General features: G+C 39.8%; 1 protein-coding gene across 1 annotated transcript in view; it reads left to right on the forward strand.

Annotated features, from left to right (window-relative positions):
• The window catches only part of LOC126101633 (flotillin-2), a 352,822-nt gene that overhangs the window by 94,549 nt on the left and 245,730 nt on the right, over positions 1-12,543 (forward strand). The gene's annotated exons all lie outside the window — the stretch shown is intronic.

A 12,543-nucleotide genomic window follows, 5' to 3' on the forward strand; every position in this document is an offset into this window, starting at 1 on the left:
TTTTTCGCGATGAACATTTGGCCGATATGTATCTCGTGTATGGGTTCACCGAATGCGGTGGAAGGACTGCCGAACGACGCTTCGTTGAGCTGGTCCCGCAGCGACGGTAACCACACTACGGTGTCTCTGTACTGTCTGATGGTTGTTGCATTGCTGTGTGTGTTTTAAGTTTCGAGAATGGCAAATAACAGACTCTTCCATTGTGAAGGTATTTCACAGAAACAGAGGTAACTGGGGTAACGTTATTACTCTGTAACGAGCCACCGGTGACCATGAGGTTATTCCAAAATACTGTTGAAACATCCCTGAACCATCTTCGAAATGTCGTTGGTGTTTACTTTCACCCTCTATAATGAAATAGGTTGGTAATATGACCCCATGTGAAAGGCATTTGATTTTTCCAGCACTGAAATCGTGCCGTGCGTACTCGAAACAATTTGTGATGTTCATGGCACAGTGGCACTTTGTAAGGAGTTCGTAAATAAAATTACACGTTAAGCAGGCGGTTTCGCGCCGTTTGTAGTGGTAAAAGTTCACCTCTGGCTTGTCCCTGTGCCACTAAAGTTACATGTAATTTATGATATAGGTATGTCGACAAATGTTTCTTCAAATTGTTTGGTTTTAGCTGGAGAACATTAGACTGTCTCCTTTCTTCACTGGAAGTTCCCCGAAGTTATGGATAACCGACCTCTGCAGAGAAACAGTTCATTCTCCGAAGACTACATGTTAAATGTTTTCGTTTGACCAGCAATGAAATTTTTAGAGGACCGTCTCTGGCAGTTAAGCGTATGAGTTTGAATGAAAAATTGTACTGATATCTCTCCCACTCTAAAACTGTGATGCCAACATGGAAGTACGAAAGGGATTTTATAAAAATCCATACTTGCGCATTCCAGGCGGCAAGCCATTATTGATGAGATTAGAATTGGATTAGATTAGTTTTTAGTTCCATAGATCCGTGCTGAGGAGATCCTTGTGGACGTGGAACATGTCAATTTTTTTAAAGCTAAAATAACAATACTAATAGTATGAATATATACAATACATCATTTGCTTCTATTAAAAAATTCGTCAATGGAGTAGAAGAAGTTGGCCACTAGTAAGTCTTTCAGGCTCCTTTTAAACTGATCTTTATTTGTAACTACTTTTTTTATGTTTGCTGGCAAATTATTGAAGATGAGTGTTCCTGAGTAGTGGACCCCTTTTTGAACTAAAGTAAGTGCTTTTAAGTCTTTGTGCAGATCATTTTTGTTCCTGGTTTTGTATGTATGAACTGCGCTGTTTTTTTGGAAAAAGAGATACATTTTTTAGGACAAATTTCATTAAGGAGTAATTACAGTGTGTTACAAAAAGGTACGGCCAAACTTTCAGGAAACATTCCTCACACACAAAGAAAGAAAATATGTTATGTGGACATGTGTCTGGAAACGCTTACTTCCCATGTTAGAGCTCATTTTATTACTTCTCTTCAAATCACATTAATCATGAAATGGAAACACACAGCAACAGAACGTACCAGCGAGACTTCAAACACTGTTACAGGAAATGTTCAAAATGTCCTCCGTTAGAGAGGATACATGCATCCACCCTCCGTCGCATTGAATCCCTGATGCGCTGATGCAGCCCTGGAGAATGACGTATTGTATCACAGCCGTCCACAATACGAGCACGAAGAGTCTCTACATTTGGCACCGGGGTTGCGTAGACAAGAGCTTTCAGATGCCTCCATAAATGAAAATCAAGAGGGTTGAGGTCAGGAGAGCGTGGAGGCCATGGAATTGGTCTGCCTCTACCAATCCATCGGTCACCGAATCTGTTGTTGAGAAGCGTACGAACACTTCGACTGAAATGTGCAGGAGCTCCATCGTGCATGAACCACATGTTGCGTCGTACTTGCAAAGTCGCATGTTCTAGCAGCACAGGTAGAGTATCCCGTATGAAATCATAATGACGTGCTCCATTGAGTGTAGGTGGAAAAACATGGGGCCCAATCAAGACATCACCAACAATGCCTGCCCAAACGTTCACAGAAAATCTGTGTTGATGACGTGATTGCACAATTGCGTGCGGATTCTCGTCAGCCCACACATGTTGATTGTGAAAATTTACAATTTGTTCACGTTGATCGAGGAAGTACAGGACATACTGACGAAACTAAAATGAGCTCTAACATGGAAATTAAGCGTTTCCGGGCACATGTCCACATAACATTTATTCTTTATTTGTGTGTGAGGAATGTTTCCTGAAAGTTTGGCCGTACCTTTTTGTAACACCCTGTATACTGAGAGGCAATAGTTAATATACCCAGTTCTTTGAAGAGGTTTCTACAGGGCGTCCCTGAATTTACTGCACAAACAATACGTACGACTTGAAGAGTTACCCCAAAATATTATACCATATGACACTATGGAATGAAAGTAGGCAAAGTATGCAAGCTTTTTCATTTTTATGTCGCCTATGTCTGCTAACACTCGAATTGCAAATACAGATTTGTTAAGGCGTTTCTGCAGTTCTGTGGTGTGCTCCTCCCAACTGAATTTATTATAAAGTTGTAATCCCAGGAATTTAAGACCGTCAACCTCTTCTATCTGCTCTTCTTCATACTTTAAGCGTATGCTGGGTGGAAACCTCTTACAGATTCTGAATTGCATATAGTGAGTATTTTCGAAGTTTAATGTCAGTGAGTTGGCTTTAAACCATTTATTAATATCCATGAGAATATCATTAGCAGATCTTTCTAGAACTACACTTGACATACTATTTATTGCAATACTTGTGTCATCTGCAAACAAAACGAACTCTGCTTCTGGCAGTGTAACTGACGAGAGATCATTAATGTACACAAGAAAACGCAATGGCCCTCAGATCAATGGAGAGACGTCTACAGACGTTAAAGTAACCTCTGGCGTGCCGCAGGGGAGTGTTATGGGACCATTGCTTTTCACAATATATATAAATGACCTAGTAGATAGTGTCGGAAGTTCCATGCGGCTTTTCGCGGGTGATGCTGTAGTATACAGAGAAGTTGCAGCATTAGAAAATTGTTGCGAAATGCAGGAAGATCTGCAGCGGATAGGCACTTGGTGCAGGGAGTGGCAACTGTCCCTTAACATAGACAAATGTAATGTATTGCGAATACATAGAAAGAAGGATCCTTTATTGTATGATTATATGATAGCGGAACAAACACTGGTAGCAGTTACTTCTGTAAAATATCTGGGAGTATGCGTGCGGAACGATTTGAAGTGGAATGATCATATAAAATTAATTGTTGGTAAGGCGGGTACCAGGTTGAGATTCATTGGGAGAGTGCTTAGAAAATGTAGTCCATCAACAAAGGAGGTGGCTTACAAAACTCTCGTTCGACCTATACTTGAGTATTGCTCATCAGTGTGGGATCCGTACCAGATCGGTTTGACGGAGGAGATAGAGAAGATCCAAAGAAGAGCGGCGCGTTTCGTCACAGGGTTATTTGGTAACCGTGATAGCGTTACGGAGATGTTTAATAAACTCAAGTGGCAGACTCTGCAAGAGAGGCGCTCTGCATCGCGGTGTAGATTGCTCGCCAGGTTTCGAGAGGGTGCGTTTCTGGATGAGGTATCGAATATATTGCGTCCCCCTACTTATACCTCCCGAGGAGATCACGAATGTAAAATTAGAGAGATTAGAGCGCGCACGGAGGCTTTCAGACAGTCGTTCTTCCCGCGAACCATACGCGACTGGAACAGGAAAGGGAGGTAATGACAGTGGCACGTAAAATGCCCTCCGCCACACACCTTTGGGTGGCTTGCGGAGTATAAATGTAGATGTAGTAGATGTAGATGTAGATGGACCCTTGTGGGACACCACATGTAATTCCTTCCCATTCTGATGATGACTGATGACTTAATTCACTAATCCCTTGCACTGACACCCTTTGTTTCCTGTTAGCGAGGTATGACTTGAACCATTTTGCAGCACTGCCCGTGACTTCCATAGAATTCTAATTTATTTAAAATGATGTTGTGGTTCACACAATCGAATGGCTTTGACAAATTACAGAAAATATCTGCTGCTTGTAACTTGTTATTTAATGAATTAAGTACATTTTCACTGTAGGTGTAAACAGCCTTCTCGATATCAGAACCCTTCAGAAATACAAACTGTGTTCTTGATAATATGTTATTTGTGGTCAGATGGTTGAGAAGCTGCCTGTACATTACTTTTTCTAAAATTTTTGAGAATGCTGGCAAAAGTGAAATTGGTCTTTAATTTGATGGTATTTCTTTATCCCCTTTCTTGAATAGAGGCTTAACATCTGCATATTTTAGCCAGTCAGTAAATGTCCCAGTTATAATTGACTGGTTACACAAGTAACTTAGAATTGTACTTAGCTCACAAGAATATGCCTTCATTAATTTTGTTGGTATTTCATCGTAACCGCTAGAATGCTTTGTTTTTATATTTTTATGGAAGTTATTTATTTTGATGAAGTGAGTGACATCATATTCATGTACCTGAAGCTATTTGTAAAGGCTCGTTTCAGATATTCAAGGGCATTATTTACTGACCCTGACAATCACATTCTATCAGTAACGGATATAAAGTACTTGTTAAATAGATTTGCCACACTATGCCAATCGGGTACTGTGTCATCTACCCTTAGTGCTATTTGCTCCTGTTCCTTTCTGGTTCTACCAGTCTCCTCTTTCACTATATCCCATATTGTTTTTATTTTGTTCCCTGACAGTGCTGTCTTCTTCTCGTAGTCCATTTGTTTAGATGTCTGAATTACTTTTTTAAATATTTTACAGTATTGTTTGTATTTAGCTAAATCGTCAGCATTGGAGCTATTCTTGGTCGACAGATACATTTTCCTTTTTGTCTTACCGGAAATCTTCATTCCTTGTGTAATCTATCGTTTTATTATAGACTTCTGTTTAATTTTAGTAACTTTTAGAGGAAAACAGTTTTCAAACATGGTACTGACATTGTTCATGAATGTGTTATATTTTTCATTCATGTCATGAGCACTATAAACATCCTTCCAGTTCATATCTTTGAGCAGTTTTCTAAAACACTCAATTTTTGGTTGATCGACTACTCTCCTGTACTCAGATTTAGCAGTCTTGATAATCTGCTTAGAATTTACATCTAAAACAAGGAGGTGCATGTCATGATCTGATAGTCCATTTATGGCAGATTTTATGATATGATTTTGTTCCTTTGATTTGTCAATAAAAGATTTGTCAATAAAATGTTATCAATTGCTGTCCTTGAGGATTTAGTGATCCTAGTTGGAAAGTTTACAGTGTGAGTTGGATTGAAAGACATTACTAACTGCAGTAAATGTTTACTGGAAGATTGCATTAGAAAATCTGTATTAAAGTCACCAGCAACCAAAATTTCTGTGTTTCTTCCTGTTAAATAACCCAAAAGAGCTTCTAGATGATTTATGAATAGATTATAATTTCATACAGGTGCTCGGTAAATAGTTACTATTATACAGGATCTGTTATGGAACTCTACTTCTGTTGCACTTGCTTCTAGACGCTGCTCTAAACACAATTTATTAATGTCAGTGTTCTTGAATTTATGGCAGTTTTTAATAAATGTGTCAACTCCTCCTCCACCCATATCTACTCTGCAGAAGAAGGAAGCTAGCTTGAATCTGACATGTCTAACATACCTATACCAGTGGTCACTTGATGTTCAGAGAAGCAGATTATGGCAATTTGGTTAGATGAAATCATTTCATCAATACAAATGAGTAGTTCATCAACTTTATTTCTGAGTCCTGGAATGTTCTGGTGTAATAAAGATAACTGATACTGCATACTAATGGGATTATAGCCGCTTTGGCGAAGATGAACTGGCAGTTTCTGATTACTTTCTGTTAAACATTGTTTAAATGGAGGCTGTATGCTAAAATCTGACTCCTGTTCATCTGTTTTCTGAAACTGAGTGTGTCTGCCAGTCTCTCTTAAAACTCGTTTTCTTTCCCCCTTCCCTATCCTAAAGAAGACATCCCTCTGACACCTGTGGCCACTGGTATTTCACCACTTGTGACAGTGTCCCCCCTTAAGTTTTCTGCAGTCAACCCAGACAGTTTTCCCATCCTTTTCCTACTGAGGTGAAGTCCATGCGTAGTGTAGTCCCACCTATCGATAGCATCCACAGGAATCAAACCAATATGGGACCCTATATTCGTCCTAAGCAACCACTCCAACTCCACTCCAACTCCAAGTTCACCCTCCTGACGGAAGAGTTCAAATGAGGCCGATCATGGCATCTCAATACAGACACAAATCCCACACTCATATGCTTCATTGCTGATGCTATCTTCACCAGGTCACTCTCTATGGAATATCAGAGTCTCTGTCAATGCTATTTCTCGGACCATCCACTATAACCACGGTTTCCTCCTTTGTGAAATCCTTGCAAAAAGAGCCTACATCCTCTGTTATCTGACTCAGATCTGCACTAGGCTTGAAAAAGTTTGTTATCTGGTACTCTGGACCTAGATTTTCCTGCAGTAGTTGACTAACACCTCTGCCAAGGGAGCTACCTAACAACAGAACTTTCTCTTTACAAATTTCCCTACATTTTTCAAGTCCTTGAAAGCTTTTTGTGCCCTTTCTACAGCTTCAGCTACATGAGGCTCATCCGATTCTGACTGAGGCAACAGGTCAAATCTATTTTCAAGATTTATTACAAAGCTGTCTGATGCTCTCCTTTGCCTGTTCTTCCTATTACCTGTTGCCACTTCCCACCTCTGGTCACCCTTCCCCCTCTTTAACCTGTCCAGATCCTCCCTTGCGTTGTCTAAGTCAGCTTGAATAGCTACAATTTTCCTTTCCTGTTCCAGTATTTTCCTATCTCTACTGCAGATCCTACAATACCACTGGTGATCCTCATTTATGTCCCCATTTCCCACGTCACTCCATTTGCCCCAATGAAAGAAACTACAGCACCCATCACACCACACCCCGCAACTAACGATCCTACGGCATGTCACACACTTCTCACTCGTGGTAAAAACAGAACTCGTATAAACTGATTTAAGTACTGACAAAAACGTAAACAAAGGACCCTAGAAACTATTCAGGCAGATATAAATAAATTGAAAGAGTACTGAATAAAAAAACTGGTGATTACATATAAGTTTAATTCACTGCTTACTTACTATTCGCGCGCGTGGAATTAGGCCTAGGATTCGTGCTACAGGCGCGAAAAGAAAAATACGCTTCTTACCCCGTTTAATCTTAATTTATACTTCACTAACACTTCAACTAATTTAACAACACTTATATTTATAATACCTGTATACGTTTAAAAATAGCTTAATAACAACGTTTTTTTATAATTATTTAGTGCAGCAAATACTCGAAGAGTCCGCGTCGGCGCAGTGTTGCCAACCGTAAGAGGCATTATTTTCTGCATTTACACCTGCAGTCGTTTACCACGAATTACTGTGAAGGGTACTTGATGCATGCAGGGTGAAAAAAATTCACACATGAAAACTCTAGATCGCAAGCTTTGCATTTTAGCAATTCAAAAAGTCCGTAACTGGATTTCGCCATATGCAAAAATTCGGTAGAAAATGGACGTAAAATAATGTCAATTTGGCAACAGAGTAAACACATGTACAAAAGTAGCTTTATTCAAGATGTTACAACAACGATATCCAGTTAGGGCATTGAGTAGTGTGTTCCGCTACATAGAACACTCGCACTTGAACTGAAGAAGTCGAGCCGGCCGCTGTGACGGAGCGGTTCTAGGCGCTTCAGTCTCGAAACCACGCTGCTGCTACGGTCGAAGGTTCGAATCCTGCCTCGGGCATGGAACTGCGTGCTGTCCTTAGGTTAGTTAGGTTTAAGTAGTTCTAAGTCTAGGGGACTGATGACCTCAGATGTTAAGTCCCATAGTGCTTAGAGCCATTTGAACCATTTGAAGGAGTCGAATCCAAGTGAAGGTGTATTTATTTTTAATCATCTTTTCTATGATTGCTTAAAAAAAACCCTTGGACGCCGGTGTCCTGCATAAGGCGGAATCCTCTTCTGTGTTTCTTTTTATTTGCCGATATTAGTCTGTGTGACACGTTGTTTGGCTTCTTAATCGTCATACAGCCATTACAAACAGGTCTTGCGCAAACGCGTGAAATTATTCAGTCATAACAAGGAAATGAGAACACAAGCTTTTGTTATTTTTTTTTTAAAGACGTATCTTACTATGCACTTCACTCTGACACGCTTAAGGGTGCGTCGTCACCTAAGATGATGTACGGATGGGGACATGTAATTTGTTAATGTTTAAATCTTTTTAATTCGTATATTTACCCAGAGTTCCTTTTTTATGGGACGGTCAACTTCTTAACGTCTTTAGAAAGCTATGGGAAAGACAAGTGGAGTGATTAACGCATGCTAAGGTTATCGTTGCAACTTTTATGGCGTGAGGAACCATAAGAACAAAGAAAAGCTCATCACTAGTGCCACACAGATCTCAAGCATCGCCTTTAAGAAGCAAAATGACAGAATAGTAGCCTGCCACAAAATTAACGAATTTATTAAGAAGGAAAATGCCAAACCATTCCCAGCATACAAGAAAACAGAAGAAGCCCTTACACTTACCATAAGACTAAATTAAACATGAATAATGCAATGATTGCAAAAGCTGACAAGGGTAACACAAGTGTAGTAATGAACAGAGCAATATATGTAGAAAAAACTTTAGACTTCTTCCAAACCAACAGCATAACAGAAATACATAAATACCCAACAGCCAGAATAGAAAGAGAGATTAAACACATTTCAAAGAACATCAACTTTCTACACACCGTCCAACATCCAAGAAATATTGTGACAATGAGCCCACAAGCAGCTTGCCTTAGACCACAACCAAAGATGCACAAAAATTGGACACCCATCAGTCCTATAGTGAACTGTAGGAACAGCCCAACATTCAAACTCAACAAAATGTTCTTCAGAATTCTCAAAGAAGCATACACATTCAATGATGGGAGAACTCTTAAAAACACAACAGAATTTACACAACATGTCAAAACCATAGAAGTACCTGATGGAGCCACACTTGCCTCATTTGACATACAAAACCTTTATTCCTCTGTGCCAATAGATCCCACACTACAGATAATCAATGTCAACCTACAAAAGTACAAAAAAATCCCTTCAACTCACATTACTGAACTAATGGACCTGCTTGAATTCACACTTTCACACAACTATTTTAAATGTAACAATAAAATCTACAAACAGACATATGGTCTGGCAATGGGGTTGAATCTTTCTGGACTGCTAGCTGAAATATTTATAAGTAACTTAAAAGACAAAATCCTAAATTCCAATCACCACCTCCTCAAAAATATCATCTACTATTATAGATATGTAGATAATACCATCATTTTAACCAAAGGCATTAAAGATGACATCAGCGAGTTGAACCACTTATTCAGCAACTCCCATGAAAACATAAAATTTACAGTTGAACACCAAAGAGATGACAGCATACATTTCTTAGACCTTACCATCAGAATAAAGAATAACAGACATCAGTTTGAAATTTATCAGAAGCCTACCACAACACATACCACAATCCACAACTCCTCTTGTCACGCCACAGCCCACAAAATGGCAGCATTCCGGTACATGATCAATAGAGCTATCCAGCTACCACTCTCCAAAGACAAATGTGATCAAGAAACTGAAATAATAAAACAAACAGCTATTGCAAATTGTTATAACAGCTCCATAGTAGACACCCTAAAACGCTCAATAATGGTAAAAACAATCGCAACACAAAAAACAAAAAGAAGATAATATCCTCCATACAATCCCCTTTCTAGGTAACATTTCACATCAGATTGCCAATGTCTTCAAACAAAAAGGCATATGCACATCCTTTACCACAGACAACAATATTGGACAGAAGTTACCCCACAACATCAGCACATGAAACTCACTTCATGAAACAGGTGTGTACAAAAATGAATGTTTGGACTGTAACTGCTTCTACATAGGCCAGACAGGCAGGTCATTTGAGATTAGATTCAAAGAACACATGGCAGCACTATAAAACAAAAAATACCACACATCAGCAGTAGCCACCCACCTGCATTAAACAAAACACCATGTCAACAACACCAGTATCAGCATCCTTCACATCCAACCAAAAGGCAGAAAAATAGACATCCTTGAAACACTCCACATATACAAGCAGCAAACAAAAGAACCTGAATCCATTTGAAATGACAAAAATAATATTATTTACAATAGTATCATTTCTGAAACTTCCTGGCAGATTAAAACTGTGTGCCCGACCGAGACTCGATCTCGGGACCTTTGCCTTTCGCGGGCAAGTGCTCTACCAACTGAGCTACCGAAGCATGTCTCACGCCCGGTACTCACAGCTTTTCTTCTGCCAGTATCTCGTCTCCTACCTTCCAAACTTTAGAGTGAAAATCTCATTGTGGAAACATCCCCTAGGCTGTGGCTAAGCCATGTCTCCGCAATATCCTTTCTTTCAGGAGTGCTAGTTCTGCAAGGTTCGCAGGAGAGCTTCTGTAAAGTTTGGAAGGTAGGAGACGAGGTACTGGCAGAAGTAAAGCTGTGAGTACCGGGCGTGAGTCGTGCTTCGGTAGCTCAGATGGTAGAGCACTTTCCCGCGAAAGGCAAAGGTCCCGAGTTCGAGTCTCGGTCGGGCACACAGTTTTAATCTGCCAGGGAGTTTCATATCAGCGCACACTCCGCTGCAGAGTGAAAATCTCATTCTAGTATCATTTCTGTTTTCAGCAACTGCCTACGTCATTGAAATTGCAATGCACTCTCTCTCTCTCTCTCTCTCTCTCTCTCTCTCTCTCTCTCTCTCTCCCTCCCCTTAATATTTACCATAAATATTTAGTTATGTTACCATGACAGCCGCCAAGTGTACAATAGATTGATCTCATTTACAGATATATCATCACACCAACAGCTTGTAACCCTTTTCAGCCTGAAACTATATGTACGATACATCAACTACTGGCACAAATTGTAAATCCATCTGCATATTTTAATGCATTAACCAATGCATTACCCCAACCTTTAGGCAGATCTTAAGACCCATTGCCTTGTAAAGTTTGCTCTCATACAGTCACTCTTTCCACCCTCTCTCTCCCTCTCATTTTCTCTTTGTCGTCTCTGCCTCCAGCCGTTCATATCCATCTATAAATTCCAACAAAAATTGTTATTTGTGTATAATTTTACCACTGTTGTAAATATGATTACTGTACTTAAAGTTGGTAATATTTCACCTGATTGTATAAACGAATATAAAGTTTAAGCTATTTTAACTGGTCAAAATCGGATTTATATACAAGCTGAGGTATTTATTCCAACGCTCGTATTCGACACCTCAAAACAGACACCTCCAAATCCTTTAAAATTTATTCTGTGCTATTGTTGTTACGTTGTGTATTATTTGTACTTTGTGACAATGTTTTCTGTTCTGCTATTCGATCCTTGCCCGCAGTAGTTTCCAGACGCCATATTTGTTTACAAAGTATGACAGTGTACATGTGATGTGTTACGACAGTAAAAGGAACCTGTGACCACTGGAGGTACTTCATTTTACTTATTTTATGTTTTCTATTAGATATACGTTTAATTTTCAAAAGAAACCCAAAACCATGTTCTGAAATAGTGTTTTGTTTGTTTCTCCACTAGGCAGTGCCATAAGTTCCTCCAAAAATCGTAGCACAACACACACATAAATGTCTTTTTAACAAATGTATATCCAGCTGATGATGGAGGTTTAAACCTTTGAAACGCGCCGTGAAGGTAAAGAAACAGTGACTGGTAACAATAAACTTGTTGTTTCATTTAATTACTTTAATTTGTTACACAATACTGTAATGAACATTCGAACGGACGAAGGCTATACGTGAAATGTTGTTAGCAAATTAGCAAACATGAAAGTTGGATTTATTGCTTATCGGGTATGATTCAAATACTAATACAATAACAATAAACAAGACACAAGGTCAGAACAGAAAGAAGACTAGTTGGAGAGAGAGGTGGGAGGAAATGGAGGTAGAAAGCAGAACAGAGGAAATGGATGGAGAGAGGAGGACGAGAAGATGGACATAGGAAGAGGATGGGGAGAGAGAGAGGGACAAGGGGAGATGGAGAAATGAGGGAAGAGAAGGTGAACAGAGAAAGGGTGGAGGAGGTGATGTACAGAGAGAGGGAGACAGAGATGGGGGAAGAGAAGATGTACAGAGAGAGGAGAAGAGGTGATGGGCAGAGAGAGGGGAAGGATGAGGAGAGGACAGAGACGGAGGGGAGAAGGAAATTAGGACGTATATCCAATTCCTGTACAATTTAGGAACGTGTGCTTTCTCTTTCCTTTCTTTTCCATTTAACCAGACTGAGGCACAGAAAGACGTGGCCAGGAGCAGCTAGTTTCTTATAATCAGTAGTGTTGTAGGGAAGCAGCCTACTCACGCCTTATAAAATTCACATCAGTCTTTCCATTGTGTGCCACCCAGTTCGCTGTAACTGGCTCTGA

Source organism: Schistocerca cancellata, chromosome 9 (assembly GCF_023864275.1).
Source record: "Schistocerca cancellata isolate TAMUIC-IGC-003103 chromosome 9, iqSchCanc2.1, whole genome shotgun sequence".
In the NCBI taxonomy this organism is placed as follows: domain Eukaryota; kingdom Metazoa; phylum Arthropoda; class Insecta; order Orthoptera; family Acrididae; genus Schistocerca; species Schistocerca cancellata.